Source organism: Eretmochelys imbricata, chromosome 14 (genome assembly GCF_965152235.1).
Source record: "Eretmochelys imbricata isolate rEreImb1 chromosome 14, rEreImb1.hap1, whole genome shotgun sequence".
NCBI lineage: Eukaryota > Metazoa > Chordata > Testudines > Cheloniidae > Eretmochelys > Eretmochelys imbricata.
Window position 1 is genome coordinate 31,964,136 of NC_135585.1, and position 12,601 is coordinate 31,976,736.

The window sequence follows — 12,601 nt, forward strand, 5'->3', positions numbered from 1 at the left end:
CGCCCCCCGCCCAGCGCGCTCAGCACCATGGCCAGCTCTCGGCCGCAGCGCGGGGCTGGCCGGGGGCGGCCGGTCGGTGGCTCCCCGGCGCGGCGGGCGCAGTGAGCTGCTGGGAGCGGCCCCCTCGGGCCGGGCGTCTGGGCAGGGAGGAGGGAGGCTCCCCCGCCCCCACCACTCCACTCCCGCCGTCTCCGCCGCCTCCCCCGCCGGAGAGAGCAGGCGCCCGGCGCGGGCTGGGGAGGGACCGAGAGACCCACCGAGCCGGCTCCGCCCTCCCGGCCGGCCCCTGCCCCGGCCGAGCGCCGAGCCCAGCAGCCCGCGTGAGTCCCGGAGCACTTGGGCGCTGCGACCCCGTCCTCCGGGTCCCTGCGCCCCCCGGCCCCGGATCTCCCGGGTCCCGCATCCCCTGATCCCTCTCCGGGACCGCGCCGCCTCCCCCGGGCACCATCGGCGCCTTCCATCGCTGCAGCCGGCCCCGAGCCCAGGTAGGGACACGCCGGCCCCGCGCCCCCGATCCTGCAGCCGGGAGGGACAGGGGGGCAGGCGGGGAGGGAGATCCGGGTACCCCCTTCCAGGAAAGAGGGGGGAGGGGAAGGCTCCTACCGGGGCGCGCTGGCTGAGATGGGGAGGAATGGGGCGCGGGGGGGGGGAACCTGGTGGAGGAGCTTGGGGGGAGGAGAAGGGAGGAGGCGGTGGGGAGAGCAGGGGCCAGGCCCTGGTGGGGAGAAAGAGGGGGAGGCCAACCAGGCCTGTGGGGGAGAGCGTGGGAGGGAGGAGGCCGAAGGAGGGGACAGCCCAGGGAGGGGAACTGGGGTGGGGGAGAGCCCAGGTGGGGGGAAAGGGGGATGAGGGAGGGCTAGGATGGGCACAGGGGGGAAACTGGACAAGTGGGTATGGCTGGTTGTGAGGAGGCAGAATGGTGCTAGGATTGCAGGGACTGTGCCCACGGGCTGGGTGGGGATGCCGGGCAGGGGTTGGATCCCCCCGCTCTGGTGACAGCCCCAGACACTGCCAGCTCGATGGGCGCCTCCTCCCCGCTGCCAGCGCCCACTGGGCAGAGCCGGCGCACGGGGCAGGGGATTGGAGAGGGACCCCAGTCCCGGAGCAGCAGACGGGGAGGGGGGGGGGGGAGAACACACCACGGGATGCTGGGTAATGGTCAGACCCCACCTGTCACCCCAACTGCTGAGTTCTGTCCCTGATCCACTGCCCCCAGCATGAGCTCCACCCCCAGGCTGCCCAACTATGCTGGGATCCTGCCCCGACACCCCCAACCCCCGGCCTGCAATCCTACACTGACTGCCTCCCCCATTGCTGGGATCCCTCCCTGACCACCCCACTCCGACCTGCGCTCCCGCAAGCCACCTGCCTCTCCACTGACAGGATACCTCGCCCAATCCCCCCTCAGCCTGTGCTCCCCCACTCCACCTGCCTCCCACAGAGCGGGGATCCCTCCCCCGATCCCCCCCTGGCCTGAGCTACCCCACGCCACCTGGCTCCCCCTCTACTGGGATCCCTCCCCCATCCCACCTGGCCTGCGCTCCCCACCCCACCCACCTCCCCCTCTGTTGGGACCCCACACCCAATCCCCCCGACCTGCACCCCTACACACACTGCCTGCCTCCCTCTCTGCTGGATTCCCACCCCCAATCCCCACCAGCCTGCTGTCCCCATGCCATCCACCTCCCCCTCTGCTGGGATCCTGTACCCGATCCCCCCCGGCCTGCGCTCCCCACACCACCAACCTCCCACTCTGCTGGGATCCCTCCCCCGATCCTCCCACCCAGGCTGTGCTCCCCCATGTCACCCCCCATGCCCCTTGCTGGGAACCCTCCCCTGATCCCCCCCGACCTGCGCTCCCCCAAGTCATCCATCACCCCCACTGCCGGAATCCCTCCCCCGATCCTCCCACCCGGCCTGTGCTCCCCACGCCGCCCACCTCCCTCTCTGCTGGAATCCCTCTCCCGACCCCCCCCAGCCTGTACTCCTCACGCCACCCACTTCCCCCACTGCTGGGAGCGCTCCCCACCCCACCCGCCCCCCTCTCTGCTGGGATCCCTCCTCCAATCCTCCTGACCTGTGCTCTCCCACATCACCCCCCACACCCACTGCTGGGATCCCTTCCCCAATCCCCCTGCCCCAGCCTGCGTTCCCCCAAGTCTCCCCCCATGCCAACTACTGGGATCCCTCTGCTGACCCTTCTGGCCTGCACTCCCCACATTACCCACCTCCTGCTCTGCTGGGATCCCTCCCCTGACCCCCCTGGCCAACACTCCCCACACCGCCTGCCTCCCCCACTGCCAGGAACACTCCCACAATCCCCTCCGGCCTGCACTCCCCATACCGCCTGCCTCCCCCACAGCTGGGATCCATCCCCCAAGCCCCCTGACCTGGGCTCCCACATGTTGCCCCCCACCCCAATTGCTGGGATCCCTCTTCCGACCCTCCCGGCCTGCACTCACCACACTGCCTGCCTCCCCATCTGCTGGGATCCCTCTCCCGATCCCAGCAGATCGCCCACCTCCCCCACTGCCGGGATCCCTCCTCCGTCCCCCCTGGCCTGTGCTCCCCACACCACCCTCCTCCTCCATTGCCAGGATCCCTCCCCCAGTTTCTCCCCTCGGCCTGCGCTCCCCACGTCGCATGTCTCCCTCACTGCCGGAATCCCTCCCCCGATCCTCCCACCCGGCTTGTGCTCCCCACACTGCCCACCTCCCCCACTGCCAGAATCCCTCCCCCGATTCCCCCACCCGGCCTGTGCTCCCCACGCCACCCACCTCCCCCTCTGCTGGGATCCCTCCCCTAATCCTCCCAGGCCTGCGCTCCCCACGCCACCTGCCTCCCCCACTGCTGGGATCCCTCTGCCATCCCCCCCGGCTTGCACTCCCCATGCTGCCCGCCTCCCCCACTACCGGGATCCCTTCTCTGATCCCCCCAGCATGTGCTCCCCACACCGCCTGCCTCCCCCACTGCCAGAATCCCTCCCCCGATCCTCCTACCCGGCCTGTGCCCCCCATGCCACCCACCTCCCCCTCTGCTGGGATTCCTCCCCCAATCCTCCCCGGCCTGCGCTCCCCACACCGACTGCCTACTCCACTGCTAGGATCCCTCCCCCGATCTCCCGCTGGTCTGCGCTCCCCACTCCATCTGCCTCCCCCTGTGCCAGGATCCGTCCCTCAACCCCCCAGGCCTGGGCTCTGCATGCTGCCTGCTTCTCCCACTGCTGGGATCCCTCCCTCTCCCGCCCTCCCTCCCACCCAGCCTTCACTTCCTACGATGCCCGCCTCTCCCTCTGCTGGGGTCCCTCCCTGATCTCCTCGCCCCTGACAATCACTCCCCGCGCCCCGCACCTCCCCCACTGCCGGGATCCCTTCTCTCCTTCCCCTGCCCTGCCCTCACCTGCCAACTTGCACTCCCCACGCCACCTAGCTTCCCCACTGCTGGGATCCCACCTAGTATCCCCCCTGTCCTGTGCTCCCCAGGCCACCCATGGATGCTGGGGATACCAGGAGGACAATGTGCGAACAGCCCAGGGCTGGGCTAACTGGGGGCTGAAGGTCAGGACTGAGAGGCAAAGTGGGGGTGGGGGTGTAGATCTATTTTTTGGGTGGGGGAGCGCAGCACTCAGGTGATGAAGACACTGAGTCCTGGCGAATTATTTATTCCTTTCCAAAGTGCTGAGTCCCACGTCTCTATAAATATCCTGTAGTGGATTTGTCTGCTCTCACAGGTCCTGAAGGGCAGGTGTGGGCATGGAGAGAGCAATGCCCTGTGGGGGTGCCACGCTGCGAGCTTCCTCGCCGCAGCAGTGCCCTGAGGGGGCATCATGCTGCAAGCTTCCTCACCGCAGTGCCCAGATGGGGTCCAGTGCTGTGAGTTTCCACACAGCAGCGCCTTGCCTGTGCCTAGCTGGGACTCCAGTGCACAGGGTTTGTTGAGGGGGGGGAAGCCCCGGCAGGTGTGGTGGGAGGGGCCAGAGGCTGTGGGAGGAGCCTGTGTCCTGTGCTCAGGCCTGGGGCTGGCTGAGCTGGTAACTAGGCAACCAGCTTAGGGATTGTTGTCAACTTTGATTAGTACCTCGGATAATTACCCCACTGGGGCTGGGAGGAAACAAACAGTGTGGGAGGAGGGGCATCGCCCCCCAGCTCTGCCAGTGCCCAACCCACAGCCCCTGCTAGCCCAGCCCTGGGATCCCCCCAGCTCTGCCAGTGCGCCTCACTCCTGACCCACAGCCCCCTGCTAGCCCAGCCCTGCCCCCCAGCTCTGCTGGTGCCCCTCACTCCCGACCTGCAGCCCTATCATTTGCTACCAGCCCAAAACCCTCGTTCTCAGGATTTGCAATAAAAAATTCATGAGCCACAATTGCTTCCATCCCAGTTTATCAGGGACTCCACTCACCCACTCCCCTTGCCCACCCCTGCCCTCAGCTCCTCCCAGCCCCCCTGCTCCCCTCGCCCCCCCCTCCACCCACTGCGCTCATCTCCCCCCGCCCGCTCCCCTCAGCTTCCCCCAACCCCCCACTCCCCTCAGCTCCCCCCATTCCCCTCACCCCTTCCCGCCCAGCGCCCTCAGCTCCCCCCTGCCCCCCTCAGCTGTGGGAGTGTGTGTGGTGTGTACAGTGTGTGTTTGTGTGACTCTGGATTAACTCCTGGGAGCTGAACTTAGGGTGATCAGATGTCCTGATTTTATAGGGACTGTCTCCATATTTGGGTCTTTGTCTTATATAGGTGCCTATTACCCCCCACACCCTGTCCTGATTTTTCACACTTGCTATCTGGTCACCCTTGCTGAGCTCAGAGCCCGGCCCTACCCCCATTTCAGTCAGGGGTGACTCCGGATTGACTCCTAGATGGGCCAGCTGAGCTGAAAGCCTGGCCAAGGTACCCTGCATTCCAGGCTGGGCCCCACCCAGCCATGGTGTGGTATCAATAATAAATGCTGGGGCTGACCCGCTGCAGGCCACACCCATCCAGGCTCTGGGATTTCCTGTGCAGTGTCTGGCCTTTCTTCTCTCGCCCTGGGCCCGGCCCCGTGGCATTAACTGCTTCACTGCCCAGCCCCTCAGCACCCCGCCCTGGATCCACCACAGCACAGAGCCAGCCGGAGCAAGAGCACAGCGTGGACTGCTCCTCCCTGGCCAGCTGCGTCTAGCTTGGCAGGCAGCCAGCACCATCCCAGCAGTCGCCACAGTTCGGCACGTCGCCCCTTGCTGCACCAGCCCAGCTCATCCCTGTGCTAGGTGGGGCCGCTGCTGAGATCCTGGGGGGTTATATTCCCCCTGGAACCAGGGTTCAGCCTGCACTGGCCTCAGCCTGCTACCCAGCTGCGATGCTGGCGGGAGCCCAGCCTTCGATTCCCAGCCCTGCATTCAGCCCAGGGCCACCTGGCTGCCCCAGATGCCCTGGTGGCTCCCTCTACTGGTGTGACTGTAGCACTGCAGCTGTCGTGCTGGCCCAGGACGGCTGGCCGAGTCGTGTGCCACCCTGATGAACCCAGCAGGGTTTCGGTCGCCTGCTGCTTCCCACCCTAATCCCCAGCTCCCCTGCCTGGCTCCCCCCTAGCTCCCCTGCCTCACGCCCCCCGGCTCCCCTGAATGGCTCCCCACCCCCGGTTCCCCTGCCTGGCTCCCCCTGGCTCCTGTGCCCGACTCCCCTTTGGCTCCCCTGCCTGGCTCCCCACAGGTCCCCTGCCTGGTTCCCCCTCCCAGCTCCCCTGCCTGGCTCCCCACAGGTCCCCTGCCTGGTTCCCCCCCCCAGCTCCCCTGCCTGGCTCTCCCCAGCTCTCCAGAGCTGGCTGCTCTGAAGTGCCAGGGGGCCCCATGTCCGCAGCCCAGCAGGTCGCCTGCTTGGCTGGGGCCTGTGCCCTCAGCAGCATAGGCACACCTTTCGCCCACACCTGTTCATTTTCGCACAGCCTATCCGTGGCCCCATGAAGTGGCGAGACCTACTCGTCAACTTCCTCCTGGCTCTGGCCAAAGTCTCCACCTATAACACCAGGAGGAGGATGCTGGATGAGGGGGCATGCTGCGACTGTGGGGCCTATTTCCATTCCTCCCTCGTCTCGCCTCCGGGCAGAGTTCCACTGGGCCCGTCCACTGGCTCCTGAGACGCCTTTGAGGAGCAGTGGGCGCTGTCCGGGGTCCTCTGCTCGGTGTCCCCGTCCAGTACCCTTGTTTTGAACCTCTGACCACCACTCCCGACCCTGTTTTTTAATTAGTTGTGTCCTGTCTTCATCTGATTCCCGGGTCCAGTGGTCCCTCCTGCGAGGCTGGGGGAGGCGCCTTTCAGAAGTGGGCGGCTTGGGCCCACCCAGCTCCCAGGATTCCCATAAGGCAAAGGGCACATGCCTCTGCTGCCTGGGCTAAACAGCCCTCGGCCTGCCCGTGGTTCATCCACAGGCCTGGGGTGCATGCTGGGCTGGGCTGCACAGGGGAAGCCCCCATTGCCATGGTAATGGGGAACAACAAACCAGCAACCTCTCTGGGTGTGCGCTGTAACACAGGGTGGATGGGGGGCAGGACTCCTGGGTTCTGTCCCTGGCTCGGGAAGAGCAGAGGAGATTTAGTGGTTAGAGCGAGGACTGGGGCAGCAGGTGGCCTTGGTTCTGCTATGGATTTTCTGAGTCGCTGTGCCTCAGTTTCCCCCGCTGTGAAATGGGGGAGAGTGCCCCTTGCAGGCTGTCTCTGCAGTCTCCAGAGGGGCTCTGATTAGAGCTGGCTGAATGTTTCCGCCTTTGGTGTGAGAACCCACAGCAGCCACTGGGCGTAACCTGCCCCCACGCTGGGCTCCTGAAGCAGGAGTCTCACCACCCTTCTCCAAATGTTGTGCTCATTCCCGCAGGTCATGCCACATGTTGCCCTCTGAGGAACCTGCCCGTCACCCATGGACTCCTGCCCAGCTCTTGGCCTCGGCTGTGTCCTGTGGCAGTGGGTTCCACAGGCTCATTGCGCCCAGCAGGAAAAGCTTGGGATCCCCCCATCTTACAGTCATTGGGCCCCCTCTGGTTGTGATGTGGCCATGTGTTGGGCTGTTGCAGCCAGCTCTGGGCAGCGACCCTCAGAGCGTTCACCACCGCCGCCCCACCATCTAGGAGCCAGTGCGGCTGTGCCCCAGGCTCACACAGGGGTCAGTGTGAGCTCAGGCTAGTGGCTGGGCCATGTGTGAAGGTAGTGCAGGTAGTGGGGGGTCCAAATACCCCGGGCCGATCCCGCCCCCTCAGGGATATTGCTCACTTTGCACCCAACCCCAAAGGAGGCCATGTGGTGAAATATGCAGGGGTTGGGGAAGCCATTTCTGGGGGGCTGGTGGAGCAGGTGGGGGGAGGCCAGGTCATTTCTAAGAGGGGTTTTTGTGTTTCCAGCTTTCAGGGCTGGTTGGTGGGTGCCGCAGTGTTGAGCGATTGCCCTGTGTACGGATCCAGCCCTAGGCTGCGAAAGAGAACAGGCTGGCACTGCCCACCACACGCCTGCCGCAAGGTATGGAGGGACTGTGCCAGTCCGCCCCAGGGAGGGCTGGCTCGGGGCTGTCCCTGCTGCTCCCTGCTGGAGGGAATGAGTCCTGGGGTGTGCGTGTCTGTCTGTCTGTCCGTCCCTGCTTCCCCCTGCTGGATGAGAGGAGTACTGCTGCTCTGTGTGTGTTTGTGTGTGTGTGTGTGTGTGTGTGTGCAGAAAGTAACGCTGCTGCCTGTCCTCTGCTGGCATGGGTTGTCTGTGTGAATTGCTCCCCCTGCTGGACGAGATGAATCGTATACTCTGTGTGTGTGTGTGTGTGTGTGTGTGTGTGTGTGTGTTTCTGCTGCCCCCTGCTGGAAGCAATGAGATTTACTCAGCATGTGTTTGTCCCTCCTGTAGAATGAGTCCTGCTGTGTGTGTGTGTGTGTGTGTGTGTGTGTGTGTGTGTGTGTGTGTGTGTCCATCCCTGCTGCCCCCTGCTGGATGAGATAAGTCATGTACTCTGTGTGTGTGTGTGTCCCTGCTGGAAGAGAGGAGTCCTTCTGAGTGTCCGGTGGCACCTTAAAGACTAAGAGATTTATTTGGGCATGAGCTTTCATGGGTAAAAAACACCACTTCTTCAGATGCATGGAGTGAAAATTACAGATACAGGCATAAATATACTGACACATGAAGAGAAGGGAGTTACCTTACAAGTGGAGAACCAGTGCTGACAAGGCCAATTCACTCAGGGTGGATGTGATCCACTCCCAATAACTGAGGAGGAGGTGTCAATACCAAGAGAGGAAAAATTGCTTTTGTAGTGAGGCAGCCACTCCCAGTCCCTATTCAAGCCCAAATTAATGATGTTAAGTTTGCAAATGAATTGTAGTCCTGCAGTTTCTCTTTGAAGTCTGTTTTCAAAGTTTTTTTTGTTGAAGGATGGCTACTTTTGAATCTGTTATTGAATGTCCAGGGAGATTGAAGTGTTCTCCTACTGGCTTTTATACGTTACCATTCCTGATGTCAGATTTGTGTCCATTTATTCTTTTACATAGAGACTGTCTGGTCTGGCCAATGTCCATGGCAGAGGGGCATTGCTGGCACATGATGGCATATATCACATTAGTAGACGTGCAGGTGAATGAGCCCCTGATGGTGTAGCTCATGTGGTTGGGTCCTCTGATGGTGTTGCTAGAGTAGATATGGGGACAGAGTTGGCAATGGGGTTTGTTACAGGGATTGGTTCCTGGGTTAGTGTTTCTGTGGTGTGGTGTGTGGTTGCTGGTGAGTATTTGCTTCAGGTTGGGGGGCTGTCTGTAAGCGAGGACTGGCCTGTCTCCCAAGGTCTGTGAGAGTGAGGTATTGTTTTCCAGGATAGGTTGTAGAATTGACTGAATTGGCTTTGTCAGCACTAGTTCTCCACTTGTAAGGTAACTCCCTTCTCTTCATGTACAGGTATATTTATGCCTGTATCTGTAATTTTCACTCCATGCATCTGAAGAAGTGGGGTTTTTACTCAGGAAAGCATATGCCCAAATAAATCTCTTAGTCTTTAAGGTGCCACCGGACTCCTCATTGTTTTTATGGATACAGAGTAACACAGCTACCCTCTGATACTTCTGAGGGGGTGTGTGTGTGTGTGTGTGTGCAGAAAGTGACGCTGCTGCTTACCCTCCGCTGGCATGGGTTGTCTATGTGAATTCCTGCTGCCCCCGCTGGATGAGATGAGTCCTGTACTCTGTGTGTGTGTGTCCCTTCTGGAGAAGATGAGTGCTGCTGCTGTGCATTGGCAAAGGCGGGGGCACGTGTGCCCCCCCGCTGGAGGGGATGAGCCCTGCATTGTGTGTGTCTGCTGTCCCCTGCTGGAGGCTGTCACAGGGTCCCTGGGCGATGCTCTGGAACTACTCCCTACAAAGCCAGTCAGGACTCTGGTGAAGTCTCCTCTCTGTGAGCAGACTGTCTTCAGGGCAGGAAGCTCACACAACTTCCACCTTCCTGGATCTGACCTTGGAGCATTCAGCATCCTCTGCCCCTCCGAGCGCTGCCCACAGTGAGTCTGCCCAGGCGGGGTCCTGGGGAAGCCAGAGGGTCCTGCACCCCAACTCCGCAGTCAGACGTGACTCTTAGCCAGCCAGTAAAACAGAGGTTTATTAGATGACAAGAACACGGTCTAAAACAGAGCTTGTAGGTACAGAGAACAGGACCCCTCAGCTGGGTCCATTTTGGGGGGCAGTGAGCCAGACAACCACGTCTGCAATTCACTCCACATCCCCAGCCAGCCCCAAACTGACTCACCCTCCAGCCCCTCCTCCTCTGGGCTTTGTCCCTTTCCTGGGCCAGGAGGTCTCATGATTCCTTTGTTCTCCAACACCTTTAGCTATCACCTTGCAGGGGGTAAGGGCCCAGGCCATCCGTTGCCAGAGAACAGAGTGTTGGCCATTTATGTACACTGGCCCTTTGCTCTGCAACAATTACACACCCTTATCCCACCACCTAGAGACTTAAGAAATGCATAGGGGAAACTGGGGCACCCCTACAGTATTCAGAGGAAACACTGAGAACAGTCCCCCTTCGTCACATCTGTCCCCCCTTCGTGACCGAACTGAGTGAGGTCACTTTGGCCAGTGACCTGGGGAAAGTTCGAACCCACCAACGTTCCCATGGATGCTCCAGCATCTCTCCCATTCCTTGGGGGGAGTTACACCAGGCCCTTCCAGTTTTACACGCTTCCTTGGGTCGGGTGTGCTTGATGGCACTTGCTGGCATGGCATGTGGGAAGGTTTATGCGGCCCATGCCCTTTTGCCATCCCAAAACCCCTGGGGTTCAAACTGAGATTGGGTCTTCTCCCAGCTGTCCAGTTTGGAGGGCTGTGATTTGAGCTCTCTTGGTTAACAGCCCCCATCTTGACCTTGGCCACCCTCTGACCAGGTGTCTCTGTCATCCACTGCTTGGCATCAGCCCCTTTCATTGGATGCAGCCATTTTCAGGGCAGAGGGGTCAGTATACACTGCAAAACACCACCCAGATAGATACGGCTGCAGCTTTTTAAGGGCCCGCATCATGGCCAGGCATTTCTTCTTTATGGCCATATAGTTCTGCTCCTGGGGCAGCAGCTTCTTGCTTGGGCACTCAGTGGGGTGTCTCCCCACCTTAACATCGACCTGCATTAGCATTGTGCCCAGCCCTGCGTCTGAGGCGTCGGTTAACACTGTAAAGGGCATGGCACTGTCCGGGTTTACCAGATTTACCGGGCCCTGGATTAGAGCCTCCTTCCATGCACAGAGAGCCCTCTGGCGCTGCTCAGTCCAGACCACCTCGTCTGGCTTCTCCTTCTTACATAGCTCAGTGATGGGAGTAGCTAGGGAGCTAAAGTGGGGTACAAACACCCAGTAGTACCCCGCCATCCCTATAAAGGCCTGGACCTGTTTCTTGGTCTGGAGAATGGGCCAATCTCTGATCCTCTTCATCAGCCCGTTGGACTGAGGGTGATATGTAGAGGTCCAGGGCCAGACCCCACATTTCTCCTGCAAGCCTTGGAGCCGAGCTAACATGAAATTTGACCCCTGGTCTGTAAGGACCTCGCTGGGGACCCCTTCTTTGCTGAAGATGGTCAGCAGCGTGTCTGCCTCAGTGGAGGGCAGATCCCCCACCCCTGGGTAGCAGTTGGTGAAATCCATCACTCGCCTTGCTAAGGGGCCCCACTATATCCACAGCCCCCTTCCCTGCCATGGGATCACTTCCCAGCAGCTTGTCTGGACCAGGAAAACCTGGTTGGCAGCCGTCCTGCCCTGCCTGTGTCCCCACCCACTCAGCTGGGGTCTTATCTCCCCCCTTGCTCAGCGCTCTCCTTGCTGTCCCAGTGGGGGCAGGCAGCGAGCTCTCTGCTCTCCTTACAGCAACAGAGCCAGTGTGAGCCCCCTCTCCAGTGTGCAGTGGGGCAGGGAACATCTCTTTGCCCCACCCAGTCCCAGGGGTCTGCTTACAGGCAGGCAGGTAGTCTGAGCCTAGCAGCTCCTCCCCACCCCGTGCCAGCCAGGTCATCTGCATTTTCACTGACCATTTCTGTCTCAGCCGATTGGTTCCCTGGATTCAAATTCAAACCCTCGGCCATTACAGGAGCAGGGCCTGGATCCTGTCCCAAAGAGACACCATCACCCCCCAACAGGATCTCACAGCTGATATCCTGGAGAACCCCAACGACCAGCCAGCCCGACCCCTCCTGGGTCTGCACAGAGATCTGGGCCATAGGCAGGGTGAATGGTTCCATCCCTAGGACACACAGCCCCTCAGCGTCTGAGGCTGCACCACCTGGGGCCTGACAACAGTTCTCTCAGCAAGGGAGCTAGATACCAGGGCTTTTCTGCAGTGTCTCCCTGGTTCAAATCGCCAGCCTGCTCAAAGGCAGTGAGGTGGGCATCCACATCCCTCCACCTCCTTAACCAGGGGCAGCAATTTAGTCTCGAGGTTCCCTGCAGAACTGGCACTCCAGGGTCTATCCCCACTCACCCCTAGGAAGTCTCCTGTGCCTCTCCGCTCCACCATCGCCAGTTCATGCTGCTGCTGCTTCTGCAGCTCTTTCTTGGGCTCTCGCTGTCTCTTGCTCTCTCGGACTCAGCTCCAATCCCATCCGTCTCTGATCCCCTGCTGGGGAACCCAATCATGAAGACCCCCATCTGGTCGGGACAGGAGTCTTGGGGATGCCTGGCTACCACTCCAGCTGCTCCCAGATCCTGCTGTAGCCCCATTTGGGTCAGGAATCTGCTCCTTAGAGTGGTCATCATCCTCCAGCTGCACGATTAACTGTGCTTTGGTGAACTTTCCAATGTGTAACCCTCTCTTTTTGCATGGGGTTACAATGTCCTTCTTAAGAAGATGGTGATAGGCTATCACTCCACTGTTCCCAAGTTGTTGTGGACTCATAGGCCTGTGTGCTCTCAGCTCCCCATGGTTTCAAGGGAGAACCCCTCGTGTGCCAGCCCTTCTCGAGGTCACCACCTCTTTGCCAGGGTCGAGCTGCAGACTCCTCCGCCCCTGGGACCACTTGCTGCAATCCCCAGGGGACCCTGTTACTGCAAAAGTCCTTCTCACTGGTCACACACTCCCAGGGGTTAACAGCTCCCCAAAACCGCTCCTCTCTGAGCCTTCAGCATGCCTGGTCCTCATCAATC

The 12,601-nt window shown here is 61.0% G+C and overlaps 1 protein-coding gene across 3 annotated transcripts in view; it reads left to right on the forward strand.

Annotated features, from left to right (window-relative positions):
* The first annotated feature begins 254 nt into the window (after positions 1-254).
* Positions 255-12,601, forward strand: part of GABBR1 (gamma-aminobutyric acid type B receptor subunit 1) — a 63,757-nt gene continuing 51,410 nt past the window's right edge. For 2 of the 3 annotated variants that reach the window (XM_077834358.1, XM_077834359.1), the window contains exons 1-2: positions 256-485; positions 7,360-7,474. The gene's annotated coding sequence lies outside the window, so the exon portion shown is untranslated. Of the gene's footprint in view, positions 486-7,359; positions 7,475-12,601 lie in introns of all 3 variants that reach the window. The other variant, XM_077834356.1, reaches the window with a different exon arrangement.